Source organism: Bubalus kerabau, chromosome 14 (assembly GCF_029407905.1).
Source record: "Bubalus kerabau isolate K-KA32 ecotype Philippines breed swamp buffalo chromosome 14, PCC_UOA_SB_1v2, whole genome shotgun sequence".
Classification (NCBI taxonomy): domain Eukaryota; kingdom Metazoa; phylum Chordata; class Mammalia; order Artiodactyla; family Bovidae; genus Bubalus; species Bubalus kerabau.
In genome coordinates, this window is record NC_073637.1 from 48,553,718 (window position 1) to 48,568,831 (window position 15,114).

The following is a 15,114-nucleotide window of genomic DNA, read 5'->3' on the forward strand; positions in this document are numbered from 1 at the left end:
GCATATTCCTGTTTTGTGCATGGAGTGATTGGGGGAGGTGCTCAGAGACAGGGGTGCTGCTTAGGTTTAAGTCACCTGCCTGTAGACAGTCTTTTTTGAGCTTGTGTCTGGTATCTCCACAGTGTGTATATTTTTCTGCCTTCTTTGAGGGAGCTCTCTCTCGAGTTCAGCATTGCAGACATTACAACACAGAACACTACTTGGTCAGACTTAACCCATAAATAGACAACATGTACTGAGCACTTACTTTATACCCAGCACTCTTTCATGCATGGCATATCATGAGCTACTTTCCTCCTTCCAGTGACTTACAAGGTATAAGTGTCCACGAGGACCCTGACTGCTAAAGCCAAGGAACAGGACGGATTGAGACTTGGCTCAAGTGACCCACCACAAAGGAAGTTTCTTTAATCAACCCAGGGCTCACTAGTTCAGTGTTCGATTTGGCCTTGGGCTGTTGAGGTTGTTTTAATGGGAACATAACTCAAAGTCCTTGGTCTTTGCATGCTCATTTTAGTCAATGTCACAAGCACTTGCTCCATACAGAAATGGTCTCTCTTTTACTTTTCTCTTTTAAAAGAAAATGTTAAAAAAATTCCTTCTCTGTAATGCATTGGTCTAATCTTTTTGTTTTTGAAATATCGACCCATGTGTCAAGAGACCCTGTGGGCTTGAACACACGCATCTCTCGTCACATCTGACAGACATTCAGGCCCTGGCCTGAGGTTTCATGTATTTGAGAGTTACCAGGCAAAGAGACTTATTACTGAATTCTGTTGGATGTAAGATCTGAGTCGGCTGCCATTGAGATCTCTCTGCCTTCCTCTATTGTCATGTTCTAAATCAATGTTATTGCTCTTATCATCATCATCATTATTTTACGGTCCCTGTTTGGTGTTTTTCCAAAGAGGTATTCCTTCCTTGAAGGACTTAAAAAGAAAACTGGAGATTTTTAAGAAAGTTTAAGTAAAGGAAACATCGAAATGTTTAGATTCTGTGCCTCCTGAGAAATAATTTATTTTTTTGCCTTTTTGGTTTGTTCCTTCATTTACACATGCATACATACATACTTGAGTGTTCAATCAGGTATTAATTACATACGAGCAGTGAACAGAGCATTTCAACAGTTCTCATCAAATGGAACTTGATGTAGCTGAGAGAACAACAGCCTTGGTTTTTATCCTGTCTTGCCAGAACTAACTGTTCATTCTTTGACGAGTCACCCCAATGTCCAGCTGTTTACCCCAAAATGAAGCCTCTGTTCTCGAGGTTCTCTTTTGACTCCAAAGGTCTAAGATATTGATGATAAGGGCAGAGATATATGAGTTCAGGTCATCAGCAACATCATTTCAATCCTCTTCTGTGAGGAGGAAGTTGCCTTCTCAACTGGAGGCTCCAGTGAACAAATATCATGTCCTCTTCTGCCCCTCGGTTTTCTCATTTGACCATAGCAGCTTGTGTGAAAGGGAGCTGTTTGTAAGCCAGAGATGGATGTTTGCAGGTCTTAGCCTGAAAGCAGCCCCAACCACATAATTTTAATGGTCTTTGTTGTTGTGTGGTCACTCAGTTGTGTCTGACTCTCTGTGATTCCGTGGACTGCAGCACATCAGGCTTCCCTGTCCTTCACTACCTCCCAGAGTTTGCTTATTAGACTCATGTCCACTGAGTCAATAATGCCATCCAACCATCTCATCTTCTGTCACCCTCTTCTTTTCCTGCCCTCGATCTTTCCCATCATCAGGGTCTTTTGCAGTGAGTCGACTCTTGGCATCAGGTGGCCAAAGTATTGGAGCTTCAGCTTCAGCATCAGTCCTTCCAATGAATATTCAGGACTGATTTCCTTTAGAATGGACTGGTTTGATCTCCTTGCAGTCCAAGGGATTGCAAGGAAGTCCAAGTCAAGAATTTTCTCTGGCAACACATATTGAAAGCATCAATTCTTCGGCACTCGGCCTTCTTTATGGTCCAACTCTCACATCCATACATGACTACTGGAAAAACCATAGCTTTGACTATATGTTAAAGGGTCTAGCACCAAATGAAAATGCAGGCTCCTGATTAAGAAATTGTTAAGTAGAGCATTAAACCAAGCCTAGGATGCTTCTGAGAGAGCTGGATTTCTTTGTCATTGCCTGGGCCACCCACTCCTGAAGTCAGCTTTCCCTTCGACCAAATCTGATGTAAAGACAGAAGTATTTTGTAAGCTGATTAAGTGTATACTCCACAGTTTCACCTTGTATAAATTCTTCTTGCTGCTACTGTTGCTGCTGCTAAGTCACTTCAATCGTGTCCAAGTCTGTGCGACCCCATAGATGGCAGCCCACCAGGCTCCTCTGTCCCTTGGATTCTCCAGGTAAGAATACTGGAGTGGGTGGCCATTTCCTTCTCCATTCTTCTTGCTACTATAATGTTATTATCATGTAGTGATTATAATCATTTTATTTTAGTTTTCACTGTGCTGGGCCTTAGCTGCAGCATGTGGATCTTCTGCTGCGGTATGCAGGCTCCAGAGCGCATAGGCTCAGTAGTTGCGGCACACAGGCTTTGTGGCCCCACAGCACGTGGGACCTTAGTTCCCTGATCTGGGGTCCAGCCCACGTCCTGTGCATTGTAAGGCTTATTCTTAACCGCCGGACTGCCAGGAAGTCCCTATCATTTTTATTTTAAAAGGCACTGCTGCCTCTGCCCATCTTCCTTTGTGAGAGTATGAACTCTCTTGGACAGGGATTATAGCTTACTTGACTTTTTATCCCTCCCTGCCCCCCATCCCTCAACCAGATACCTGGTGTATGTTTGTTAAATACAGTGAATGCCATATTTACTTGTAAGAAGAAATCGTGAAATATTTTTTTTTTCCAGAGACCGCTTTTTCCAGGGAATGGATTTTAAAAATCCAATTCAGGGAGTTCCCTGGTAGTCCCAATGCTTAGGCTTCCAGGCTTTTAGCTCTGGGGAACTAGGTTCCTGCCCCGGGGAACTAAGATCCTGCAAGTTGCATGGAATGGACAAAACAACATCAAAAACATGCAAACAAACCCAAAACTCAGTTTGAAGAAGGCAGAGTAATACTTAATATGATGTGTGTGGCAATTAAGATGGGCTGTTCCCTGAGCTGCTTGGAAGGAGAACAGACACTGGGCAGTGAAAAGGAAGGAGCCATAAAGCAGTGAGATGAATTTGTTTTGGTTTCATTTGAAATCTTTTCGATGCAACACAGTTCAGTGTTTTTGTTGCTGGTTGGGACTTCCTGGAAGATGATAACCAGATGAGGGGAGGACTAAGAAAACCAGGAGGTGAAACATATAGACTGTGGTGTCGATAGCCCTGCATTTCTTCCGGGTGATATTATATATGTGTTCTTATGGAGGGGATGGTTGTTGTGCTAAGTTGCTTCAGTTGCGTCTGACTCTCTGTGACCCTGTGGACTTTAGCCCGCCAGGCTCTTCTGTCCATGTGATTCTCCAGGTAAGAATACTGGAGTGGGGTGCTGTGCCCTCCTCCAGGGGATCTTCCTGACTTAGGAATCGAACTTGTGTTTCTTTTCTCTCCTACATTGGAAGGCAGGCTCTTTACCACTAGGGCCACCTGGGAAGCCCAGGAATGGTTGTTACTATATTGTTATGACATATCCCACATGGCTGAGAAGCCAAAAGAGGGCTCACTGAAGGAGTAATAAATTGCATGTGTAAGCAGCTGGACTTCTGCGGGTCGGTAAAGCCTCTGAGATGAGATTGATGAAGGACATTATGCTATTTGGGGCTTTAGTTGTTAGTGTTCTTCTAGAATTTTTGACATGTCTTTAACCAAGAGACATGAGCAGTGCAGTTATTTTCAATAACCTGGACTCTTTAGGAAAATTTAAAAATCCATCCAAAAAGAAGGTAAAGAAAGATGTTTATAAGCAGAGCCTTCTCTGTAAGTGTTTTCATTGGAGATGGATTGTCTGAATCCTTGGCATTGAACCATCCACCCTCTTGCCTTACCTTATTCTCTTTAGTCACCTGTATGGTCACTTTGGCTTCAGTGACTGCCCTCTTTCTCTCCCCTCCCTGCCCCAGGTTTTTAGAAGCCAGTTGTATTTATGAGCTAAAGTATTTAGGTACTTGAATTTACCCAGTAATTTGGGCAGTTAATGACCTTCTATGGATTCCATTCTCACGCACCATCACTCTTTGCCTGTATGGAGCCAGGACGCTCTGCATTAATGATGCAGCTGGAGTGATGAAATGCTATATGCAAGAAAGTAGGGGAAGCAGAGCAGTCAGTTCAGTGGACATTGAAGTAGAGACCCTGTCTGGGATTTTATCTGGTCCTCTTCAGAAGAACTCACCTGGCTGCTCTTCCTTAGGATCACAAACTGTAAAGCAGTGGTCACTTTAGATCCATTTAGGGGCCAATGTGCATGCATGTGTACATGCTAAGTCACTTTAGTCGTGTGTGACTCTTCGTGATTCTATGGACTGTAGCTTGCCAGGCTCCTCTGTCCATGGGATTTTCCAGGCAAGAACACTGGAGTGGGTTGCTGTGCCCTCCTCCAGGGAATTTTCCCGACCTAGGGATCGAACCTGCATCTCTTATGTCTCCTGCATTGACAGACAGGTTCTTGACCAGCAGTGCCACCTGGGAAGCCCTTGGGGGCCCATATACTGAAATACTTTAAATAGACAAAGAGAAGTTCTACCACCCAAATGATCTAAAGAACGAGATCACAGTTTGCCCTGACAGGTGCATTGGGAATATACTGAGTTAACTGACTATGTTCCTATGAAGATGCTCACCATTGTCCCTTAGAGTGAGGGCGTCAACATGCTGGAGGGGAAAGAAGCATGAACGCGGAGAGGCCAGCCTGGGATCCAGTCCAGGCTCTTCTAACTTGAACTAGACCTGAGTCAGACTGCTTAACCTTCTGGGTCCCAGTTTCCTTAACTTTCAAATGAAAAAGCTCATAGAAACAACACGGGACCTGAGTATTGCAGGAAACTAGGGCTTTCGGCCCAGATTACCTCAGATATATTCTCATACACCTGGAACCATGTGCCTTCTGTAACTGGAAAAGGCTATGAAGTGATGATGAAACCATTTGTCTTTTGGAGAAAAAAATTCCTTTTCTCTGCATAGTTCTGCCGCAGCTTTGAAATACTGTACCAGGTCTCCCCCTTCAATCATAAGTTGTGGGTTATGTTTTGTTTTGTTCACTGATCCATTCATTCTTTCTCAACACTTACGTGCCAGTGTTATATTAAATGCTGTGGAAAGAACTGACGAAAAGGCAGATGTAGTTCCTGTCCTTGTACCTCTTAAAGCTGCCTCCTGTCATGTGAAGAAAGCCATAGACTATAGCTGGGGTGGGGGAGTGACATCATAGAACATTTAAAAAGCATTCTCGTTTCTAATCTAAAGATATCCGCAGTGGCACTGGGCGGGTATTAACATAGTCACTTCTTTTTAAAAACTTTTTATTTTGTATTGAGGTGTAGCTGATTCCCAGGTGGCGCTAGTGGTTAAGAACCCACCTGTGAATGCAGGAGACATAAGAACCTCGGGTCAGGAAGATCCCTGGGTCAGGAAGATCTCCTGGAGGAGGGCATGGCAACCCACTGCAGTATTCTTGCCTGGAGAATCCCAAGGACAGAGGAGCCTGGGGGGATAGTGTTGCAGATAGTTGTTGCATAGTGTTGCAGAGAGTCGGACACAACTGAAGCAACTTAGACAATGTTAGCCGGTTAACAGACAATGTTGTGATAGTTTCGGGTGAACGGAGAAGGAACTCAGCCATAAATATACATAGCATAGTCCCTTCTTCGGAGAAGGCAATGGCACCCCACTCCAGTACTTTTGCCTAGAAAATCCCATGGACGGAGGAGCCTGGTAGGCTGCAGTCCATGGGGTCACTAGAGTTGGACACGACTAAGCGACTTCACTTTCACTTTTCACTTTCATGCATTGGAGAAGGAAATGGCAACCTACTCCAGTGTTCTTGCCTGGAGAATCCCAGGGACGGGGAAGCCTGGTGGGCTGCCGTCTATGGGGTCGCACAGAGTCGGACACGACTGAAGTGACTTAGCAGTAGCAGTCCCTTATTACCTAAAACATTTCTAGTCTATCTTCTGGGATATTTTCCTCCATAAGAATATGTCTGTATTTATAATGAAAATCATTTAAGAGTCAGAAACTAACAGAATACCTACTTGTGAGTTTATTAGGGAAACAGGTTGCTGAGATTTAAGCATCATTTAATGAGCCCATTACATATCAAAAATTTGATACATTTCAAGAGCCATTTACTTACATGCTTTATTGATAATGCTTGTCTCTGATATTAAAATCCCCTTTGAACCAACAGACTCTAACATGCAGAATAAAGGGGTGTTAATTTTGCCTAATCTTTATCACACTTGGGTCAGGTTTCGTGTCCTCCTGAACCATAGCGGACCAGACTTTCCCTTCTCCCTCTGCTCCTCTTCCCTCTACATCTGTTATGTAGAAAGCTGTGTGTTTCTCTGATTTCCTTTTTGCTGTTTTCCTGTTTGCTCTGATTTCCTGTTTGCCCTGTAATGATCAGTATTTTTTCTCTGAAGCACATGATGTAACCATGGAGGCCAATGTGAGGTCGGTGGTACCCACATGGCACCGTAATTACTGGCAGCTGCTGATTGTCTTTGTGCTCAGATTTATAAAGATGTTGCATAAAGGTGTAAACAGATCATTTCCTTTTAGCCTCTGTTAACAATACAACCTAAAGGGATTCTACTCATTGAGCATTGCTCCCCCTTGGTTTTTATAGCAGCCAAAAATACCCGCCCTTCACTGCTCCTGGATACGAGGTAGCTGATGACATGTAAAGTCAATCTCTTAATCCCATGTGAGCTATAGATGGGATCAGCTAGTTTTCTGCAGTAGCTCTAGCCCAGTGCCATGTACAGAGAGGGCACTAATTATGTCACTAATACAGTAGAAATAGAGGAAAGAATTTTGGCCAAATCAGTCTGTATGAATCATCTCATTATTTTCTTAAAATGCAGGTTGTGATTCTAAATGATTCTAAATCTACTAAATCTCCGTAGATTCTAAATGAAGGCAGAGTCTAAAATTCTGCATTTCTAACACTTTGCTCCCATAGGATGTCAGTTCCCCTGGTCCCAGAGCCTCCTTTGAGTACCAGTTAGGCAGTGCTGGGGCCAGAATCTCGCTGTTGTGACTCCCACGCTGGGAGTCCTTTCCAGGACATCAGCGATAGCAAATGCCTCTTTCCTCTTACATGGTTCCCACCACTGACTGACTGCGAAGCTCATTGTCTCTGAGCCCCCAAGATGCTGCATCAGCATCATTCTAATGGGGTGATTCATGCCCCAACTGCCATGTGCATTGAATTTTATTCCAGATCATACCTGGGGCGGGGAGGCAGAAAAGGGAGTCATCCTTACACTCCCTGTTGCTTCTCTGAGTCAGCTAACGACAGTAAGTCTCCTACCTATGAACGCTCAGGTTGTGAGCTTTCAAAGATGAGAACATGCATTCGCACGTCCAGTCACAGAAGTCCTTGTGTCTGGCATGCGTTGTCACAAGCGTGCAACGCCTACAAGTGCTTGTGCTTTTGCGTACTTTACGATATTGTATCGAGTACAGTACTACAGTATTACTGTAGTATTATTACTGTAGTATTACTACAGTAATACTGCAAAGTACTACAGTAGTACTTTGTACTACTTTTCAAAGTACAGTACTGAAAGATTAAAAATTTTTTATTTTTTGTGTTTGTTTTTTATGTATTATTTGTGTGAGAAGTATTATAAACCTATCATAGTACAGTACTAGATGAGTGAGTCAAAGTCTCTCAGCTGTGTCCAAATCTTTGCGACCCCATGAACTGTAGCCTGACAGACTCTTCTGTCCATGAAATTCTCCAGGCAATTCTACTGGAGTGGGTGACCATTTCCTTCTCCTGGGGATCTTCCCAGCCCAGGGATCGAACCCGGGTCTCCCGCATTGCAGGCGGATTCTTTACAATCTGAGCCACCAGAGAAGCCCACAGTACTATATAGTTGACTGTATTATTTGGGTGCTAGGTTAACTTTGTTGAACTTATGAACAAATCAGACTTATAAATGAACTATCAGAACAGAACTTGTTCATGTATAGGGGACTTACTGATATTGATCATCCAAATTCCCATCAAACATTAGCCTTAGCAAATGATACCTCTTTATCCACTGGTAAGTCTAGTGAATATTCTTCGCAGAAAATCATAGAAACTGACTTTGACTGAGTTCACCAGAGAAAGAAATTACTGAGGGATCTTGGACTGTTCACAGCATTGAACAAGTGAGAACTTGACTGGGAATACTGGTTGGAACCTTGACTGTGACCTTCTCAGAAGCAGCCCAGACACACTGGGTGCTAGGCAGTGCCTCCACTGGATTCTGAGAGCCTCAGGTTGGCCACCTTAGGTTCTACTTCTAACCCATCCCGGGCAAGGGAGGTAAGGGGCGAGAGAAGCTGGGCTCCTCCCTGCTTCCATAATGAAAAGAAATCTTGTCCACCCCCTCTCCGCCCCCCATGGATTCTCACAGTGGGGAATTCCTCTATATAGAAAAGGGGATCATTTATTGGGCAGCCAAAGAGGTAGATGTCCACCGTAACTTTCATGCTCGGCAAAGTTACTTAGCAAAGGTTCTGCTGCTGCTGCTGCTGCTGCTGCTAAGTCACTTCAGTCGTGTCCGACTCTGTGCGACCCCGTAGACGGCAGCCCACCAGGCTTCCCCGTCCCTGGGATTCTCCAGGCAAGAACACTGGAGTGGGTTGCCATTTCCTTCTCCAATGCATGAAAGTGAAAAGTGAAAGTGAAGTCGCTCAGTCGTGTCCGACCCTTTGCAACCCCATGAACTGCAGCCTACCAGGCTCCTCCGTCCACGGGATTTTCCAGGCAAGAGTACTGGAGTGGGCTGCCATTGTCTTCTCCGAGCAAAAGGTTCTAAATGCTGCTAAAACTTAGTTACCAATCAACTCTAATAACATAGTGCAGAGTGCCCCTCTGTTCTTTTAATTGATGCTAATTGATGTTGGAAATCAGTTGACCTCTTCACATGGATGGAGGCATCTCCTTCTTTAGGAAGTAGGGTGGGGTGCTGGGCATGGAAGTGTTAAGGTCTGTGTGGTTCGAGTTGCCTGTGAATTTCTGGAAGACATATCTCCTTTGCAGGAGTTGTTGCCTTTGAACCAAATGGATTATCGCCCCCAGCAGCAAATCCAATTGACAATTGAATGTCTGCAGTTCTTACAGGCATTTAAGTGAAACTTTTGAAGCTGCCTTTTTGTAACTGGGGTTAAAAAAAAAATCTACATAAAGAGAGATAATCCTTTATGAAGTTTGAGCGTATAGTTCTGTTTCTTCAATTGTGAATGTTTTCCAGGCAGATGAACAAACTTTCTGGAATGTTGAGTATATGCAAACATTCCAATCAAGGCTAATTGTTGTGTCTGTGTGCTTTGACTCTGATTTCGCTTTCTCTTCATCTTCTGCTGTATCCTATAGGAATGTGATCACAGACTTAGAATTTGCGTTGATATAAATAATGCCCAAGCTATTTGGAGAAAAGACTTCCTGTCTAGGGCATACTGTTTGGAGATGGCGTTTTCTGCCTCAAATCTAGGCTTGGTTTAGGTAATACAAATCACACTTTTATTTGTCCAAACATCAGAGTTCACTTACCACCTTTCCATCTGTCCTTTCATTTGATCTTCATTCCAACCCCACAAAGTTGGCCAAATGGGCATTATTATTTCTCATTTTGCCAGTGAGGGAGTGATGCTTAGAAGAAGGCATCTAGATGAGAGATTTCTAGGTAATGTTCATAATGACATCCTCCAGTGTTACCCTGTCAGGTATATTAGTGGGTGGCTGTTTCCTCCCTTCGTGAATGGGACGTCTTTATGTGTCTCAGAGCTGCCTGGTGAGACTTAATGAGCAGTGTCTGTAAGATGCACCAAAATCCTCAGATAAGAGGGACACCGCTTAGTATTTATTTACTATGAAAGAGCAAGGCTTTTTGAGTAGCTCCTCCTGTGTCATTAATGACACTGGCCAGAGGAGTTGCTGGTTCCTGGGCTTTGTCTGAAGGCTTTAGTGGTCATTACCATCAGGAAATGTACCTCGATCAGGATGTTACTTCATAAGCTGTAAGTGCATTTTTGGAACAGAGAAAGGAAAATAGAAATTGCCTTTTTGATATAACATGTTAAAAGATGACCTTTATCATTACTGTGACCCTGAGTTCTCCAAATTTGAAGATATACCTTTGTTCTGAATTTTATATCGACTGGGTTTTAGGGGTGGTGGGGGCCTATAAAGCCACGATAGTGGTGGGGTCTCACTGAGTCTTGGGGAGGGGCACAGCGGGCTCTTTTCTGAACCAGCCACTCCTGGAACCCCAGCACAGCTGTGGATAAGTCATCTTAACCACCATAGGCCTATTTCCTCCTCCTGCCAGTAATCCCGAAGATAATGATGCTGCCCGTACTTCCTCAGACATTTGGAAAGAGTAGCTAATGTAAAGTAAAGGGGCTTGCAGTGTATACAAGCGTGCTGGAAACTTGAACTGCAAGGTAGCAGTTAGTAGTGCTCATTGTGGCTCAAGTACCATCCTGGAAAGGGCTCGGGACCTCCCCCCTCCAGGGCAGGATCCTTGCTGCCAGGCCCTCCCAGTGTGCTGACTGCACCATGGTCATCTGTGCATGTCTGCAAGAGCTCAGAGCATGTGCCTGCCAAGTCAGTGAGTGAGGGAAGGGAAAGGAGAGGATGAGGTGCCTACAGTGCCCCCCAAGAGAATACCTCTGGGATGGAATGTATGATTGCTTGTCCAGGCACACCCTCATCTCCTGTTCTCTCTTTTCTCCCTATAAGACACCCACCGCTCAACTGGACACACAGAAGCGATATGGGTATTATTATGAGAATGTGCAAATATGCTCATCATACCAGGTCCAAGGAGAGTTCTGAGTCTCTGAGGCTATTCCATTAGTTCTGTTAAATCAGTATTACACCATCCACCTCCAGAATTGGGAGTGAGAATTTTATGAAAGTGTCTTGACATTGAAAATATCCAAGAAGCATAAGCAGGTTTTTAGATCTTCCTATGAGTATTAGGATGAAGATAAGAAATGACGGTCGCAGGAGGAAGCTACTTACGAAAAGATGTCTTTACAGGGTGGTAGCTTGTGACAATCCTTTTCCTCTTCTCTTTTTTGTTCCTTCCCATCAGTACTAGTACTAATATTACTATATTGGTACTGACTGGGGAGAAGGGAATTGATTTTGATAGGTTTTCTTGAATTATTGTATTCCCTCTTAGCCATTATTATCTGAAATAGCTTTCTCTTAATATTGTTAATAAGAGTTGGAAATATGAATTTTTATTGGCAGTGCTGTTTCCAACTTTGATTCTGTCATTTTAAACTTCTTTCTACCTTATCATGCCTTTTTAGTAAGATAGGTATAGATATACCTATTGTAGATATACAATTTTATTATAATATACAATTATATAATATATGGATTATATAGAAATATATAAGTTAATTATATATAAATTATAAAATTATAATATATACCTTTATTATATAAAATGTAATACATAATCATCCTTGCAAAAACTGAGATGCAAGCCTCTATCCTGATAATTATAAATCTCTTAGGAAAGAGGCTCCTACCTGCGTTTCCTGGGTGATGGATATAGTATTACGTGTGTCTGTGTGTGTGCATCTGCATGCTGATACTCTGGGTCCTGGAGCCTGGTATCAGAATTACTCTGACCTAAAACCGCACTCTAGATTTTAACACACCTCCAGGCAAAGAGAGGCAAACACACGTGCAGCATGGAATTATCGGTGGCATTACCACGCAGGTGTCAAGGAAATGAAGCTTTTCTATTACAAGATTGCAGTAAATCACACAAGACGCTGACAGCCTCGTTAACATGGGTAAAGTTACTGTGATTTATGTATAAATAACTTTCCTATGTCAAGACATAGTATCATTCAGTCCCTCCAGAATAACATCTCTTCCATGAAGAAAGTGAAATGCCACAAAAAGCCGGTTCTGTCAAAGAAAGCCACAGAAGACAGTGGTTTCCTCCTATCAAACTGGCTCTGACACAGCCCACAGCATCTCTGCTTTATAATTTTAGGTTTTCCTTTCAGCCAAAACAGAATATTTTAGGCCTTATCTCAAATAGTGATTTGCTATACCGTTGGCTTTGATGCATCAATTGTCTGGGAGCCAGTTTAGAGCCAGATTATATAAGGACCTCTGTGGTGTCCTTTGGAAAAGGGGCTGTGTTGGGTGAAGGGTCTCTACTATTGATTTTATACTCAACTCATGGCAGTAGCCAAAAGGCTCCTCCACGTGGTTTAAGGAGAGATTTTGCCAGAGCTCCTGGCATAGTGAAAACATCTAGAGAGAGATCCTGAGCACGCCTCATGCTCTGAGGTCCCTGGAACTAGAAGTGAGGCCAAGCTGTAGTTCCAAGGCATTCACTTTGCTTTTGTGTTAAGGCCTGGTGAAGGGACAGGCAAGCAAGGGAGGCCCATACCCTTGTGTGAGCAGGAGTTCCTTGGACAAGCTGGCATCTTCGAACAAATGCTGAGTTTACCAGCTTGAACTCTACCACTCAAATTTATTCTTCTCTCAGTTCTACTGTGGCTATAATTATCTGGAACCGATCTCACAGTTTTCAGTATGAGACTAGTGATAGAAATACCAGCCTGGATGTTCACGTAAATTCTGGGACGGAATTTTGATTCGATTGTGCTTGACCTGGGGTGCTATATTCACACTTCCTGGTGCCATGTTGCACAGTGCGTGACAGGCGATTCACTGCTTACGGTCAGGATCCAGTCTGGCCAGAATGGACTCATTGCACTTTACACTTCCACCATGGCCTCTGCAACCAGGCACCATAAGCATGTTCCTGAGATTGGTGTGGGTAACCGAAAGAATGTGGAGCCCCAAATTTAGGAGGTCTGTGTCCTAGGCCCAGCTTGATTTCTCTGAAGATTCCAGTTTTCTTGTCGGTACATGAGGCTACTGAAATTAATCACTTTCAGGATCTCTTCTAGCCTTGAAGGAAGATTTTTCTTGCTTTTTAATTAGTTTTTTAAACATACAAATTTTAGTTATTTTTTAAACATGAAAGTACAACTTGATCATTCACATAAACAAATGAAAGAGTAAGGGAAAGAATAAAGTAAAAAGTCAAAAGTTTCCTGTCTCCTTCTTTGTTGTTGTTCAATTGCTCGGTCATGTTTAACTCTCTGCGACCCCAGGACTGCAGCGTGCCAGGCTTCCCTGTCCTTCTCCATCTCCCGGAGCTTGCTCAAATTCACATCCATTGAGTCGGTGATGCCATCCGACCATCTCATCCTCTGTTGCCCCCTTCTCCGCCTGCCGTCAATCTTTCCCAGAATCAGGGTCTTTTCTAATGAGTCAGCGCTTTGCATCAGGTGGCCAAAATATTTGAGCTTCAATCCAGTCCTTCCAATGAATATTCAGGGTTGATTTCATTTAGAATTGACTGGTTTGATCTCTTTGTTGTCCAAGGGACTCTCAAGAGTTTTTTTTTTTTTTTCTTTGTTTCTTAGGTCTTTAAATATACAGTTTTAAAGGAGGAAATCTGAGTCAGAAAGAGATGATCTCTTTAACTGTTTTTAAAAAATATTTATTTCTTTGCCTGCGCTGGGTCGTAGTTGCTGCATGAGGGATCTTTAGTTGTGCCGTGGGAACTCTTCGTTGCAGCATGTGGGGTCTAGTTCCCTGACCAGGGATAGAACCCCGGGCCCCCTGCATCAGGAGCACATAGTCTTTGCCACTGGACCACAAGGCAAGTCCTGAGATGATCTCTCTACATTACTCTTAGAAGTAATCTCTAATGATGATGACATGTAGCTCTTGTAAGGTTTTCTACATGCTATTCGGCAAGTGTGTGAGGCTGAACCATTCCAAGGGAAAGATTCTTGTTTTCAGTCTTTGTCTCTTTCCCTTGCACAGATTTAAGTAGGTCTCATGAGCCAGTGGGCTTCTCCAGTGACTTAGCAGTAAAGAATCTATCTGTAATGCAGGAGACACAGGAGACTTGGGTTCAAACCCTGGGTCAGGAATACCCCCTGGAAGAGGAAATGGCAACCCACTCCAGTGTTCTTGCCTGGGAAATCCTATGGACAGAGGAGCCTGGTGGGCTACAATCCATGGGGTCTAAAAGAGTTAGACATGACTGAGCACACATGAGACTGTTTGTGGTTACATTACTTGTACCAGTGACACCTAACAGCAAAGCCGTTTCTCAGACTCACACCTGAGCACTCATGGATGACTATTTGCTTATCTAGAGTCTTGTGGATCTTGCCATAATCTTGTGGAAAAAATATTGGTCACCTAGCTAGACTTTCTAAACCCTGGGCAGCTCATCTATAAAATGAGGACAATGACCCTTGATAAGGTTGTGGCGTGGTTAAACTATGTAACATACACGAAGCGGAGCCTGGACTCTCACATAGTGGTTCTCAGATTATTTCCTTTTTCCCAACCCCCACTGTAAATTCCTCTTCCTTCTTCCCTTCATTTCCTGATTTTTTTTCACTTGCAGTCACTCTTGTGACTTCAACTTATCTATTGCCAGGCTGTAGTTCCAAGTAGCAGAAAAGCAGAACTGGATGTGTTTATTGCTGTCTCAAGCTTGTGTTTGTAAGCTGGGGTTAGATCCCACACAAGGTGGACTGTCTTCCCTGGAGTTCTGGAGAGGAAAGACAGCCTTGTTGTTGTTTTAGTCAGTCATGTCCAACTCTTTGCAATCCCATGGACTGCAGCATGCCAGGTTCCTCTGTCCTTCGGAGTTTGCTCAAATTCATGTCCATTGAATCAGTGATGCCATCCAACCATCTCATCCTCTGCCAATTCCTCCTCCTGCCTTCAGTCTTTCTCCACATCAGGGTCTTCTGCAATGAGTTGGCTCTTTGCATCAAGTGGCCAGAGTATTGAAGCTTCAGCTTCAACATCAGTCCTTCCAACGAATATTCATGGATGATTTTCTTTAGGATTGACTGGTTTGATCTTCTTGCTGTCCA

At 43.5% G+C, this 15,114-nt stretch overlaps 1 protein-coding gene and 1 long non-coding RNA gene across 2 annotated transcripts in view; both read left to right on the forward strand.

The window, feature by feature from the left end:
• The window catches only part of EXT1 (exostosin glycosyltransferase 1), a 316,389-nt gene that overhangs the window by 185,755 nt on the left and 115,520 nt on the right, over window positions 1-15,114 (forward strand). The gene's annotated exons all lie outside the window — the stretch shown is intronic.
• Window positions 2,226-15,114, forward strand: part of LOC129626860 (uncharacterized) — a 41,380-nt gene continuing 28,491 nt past the window's right edge. The window contains exon 1 of the long non-coding RNA XR_008702264.1: window positions 2,226-2,353. This is a non-coding gene — a long non-coding RNA (uncharacterized LOC129626860). The remainder of the gene's footprint in view (window positions 2,354-15,114) is intronic.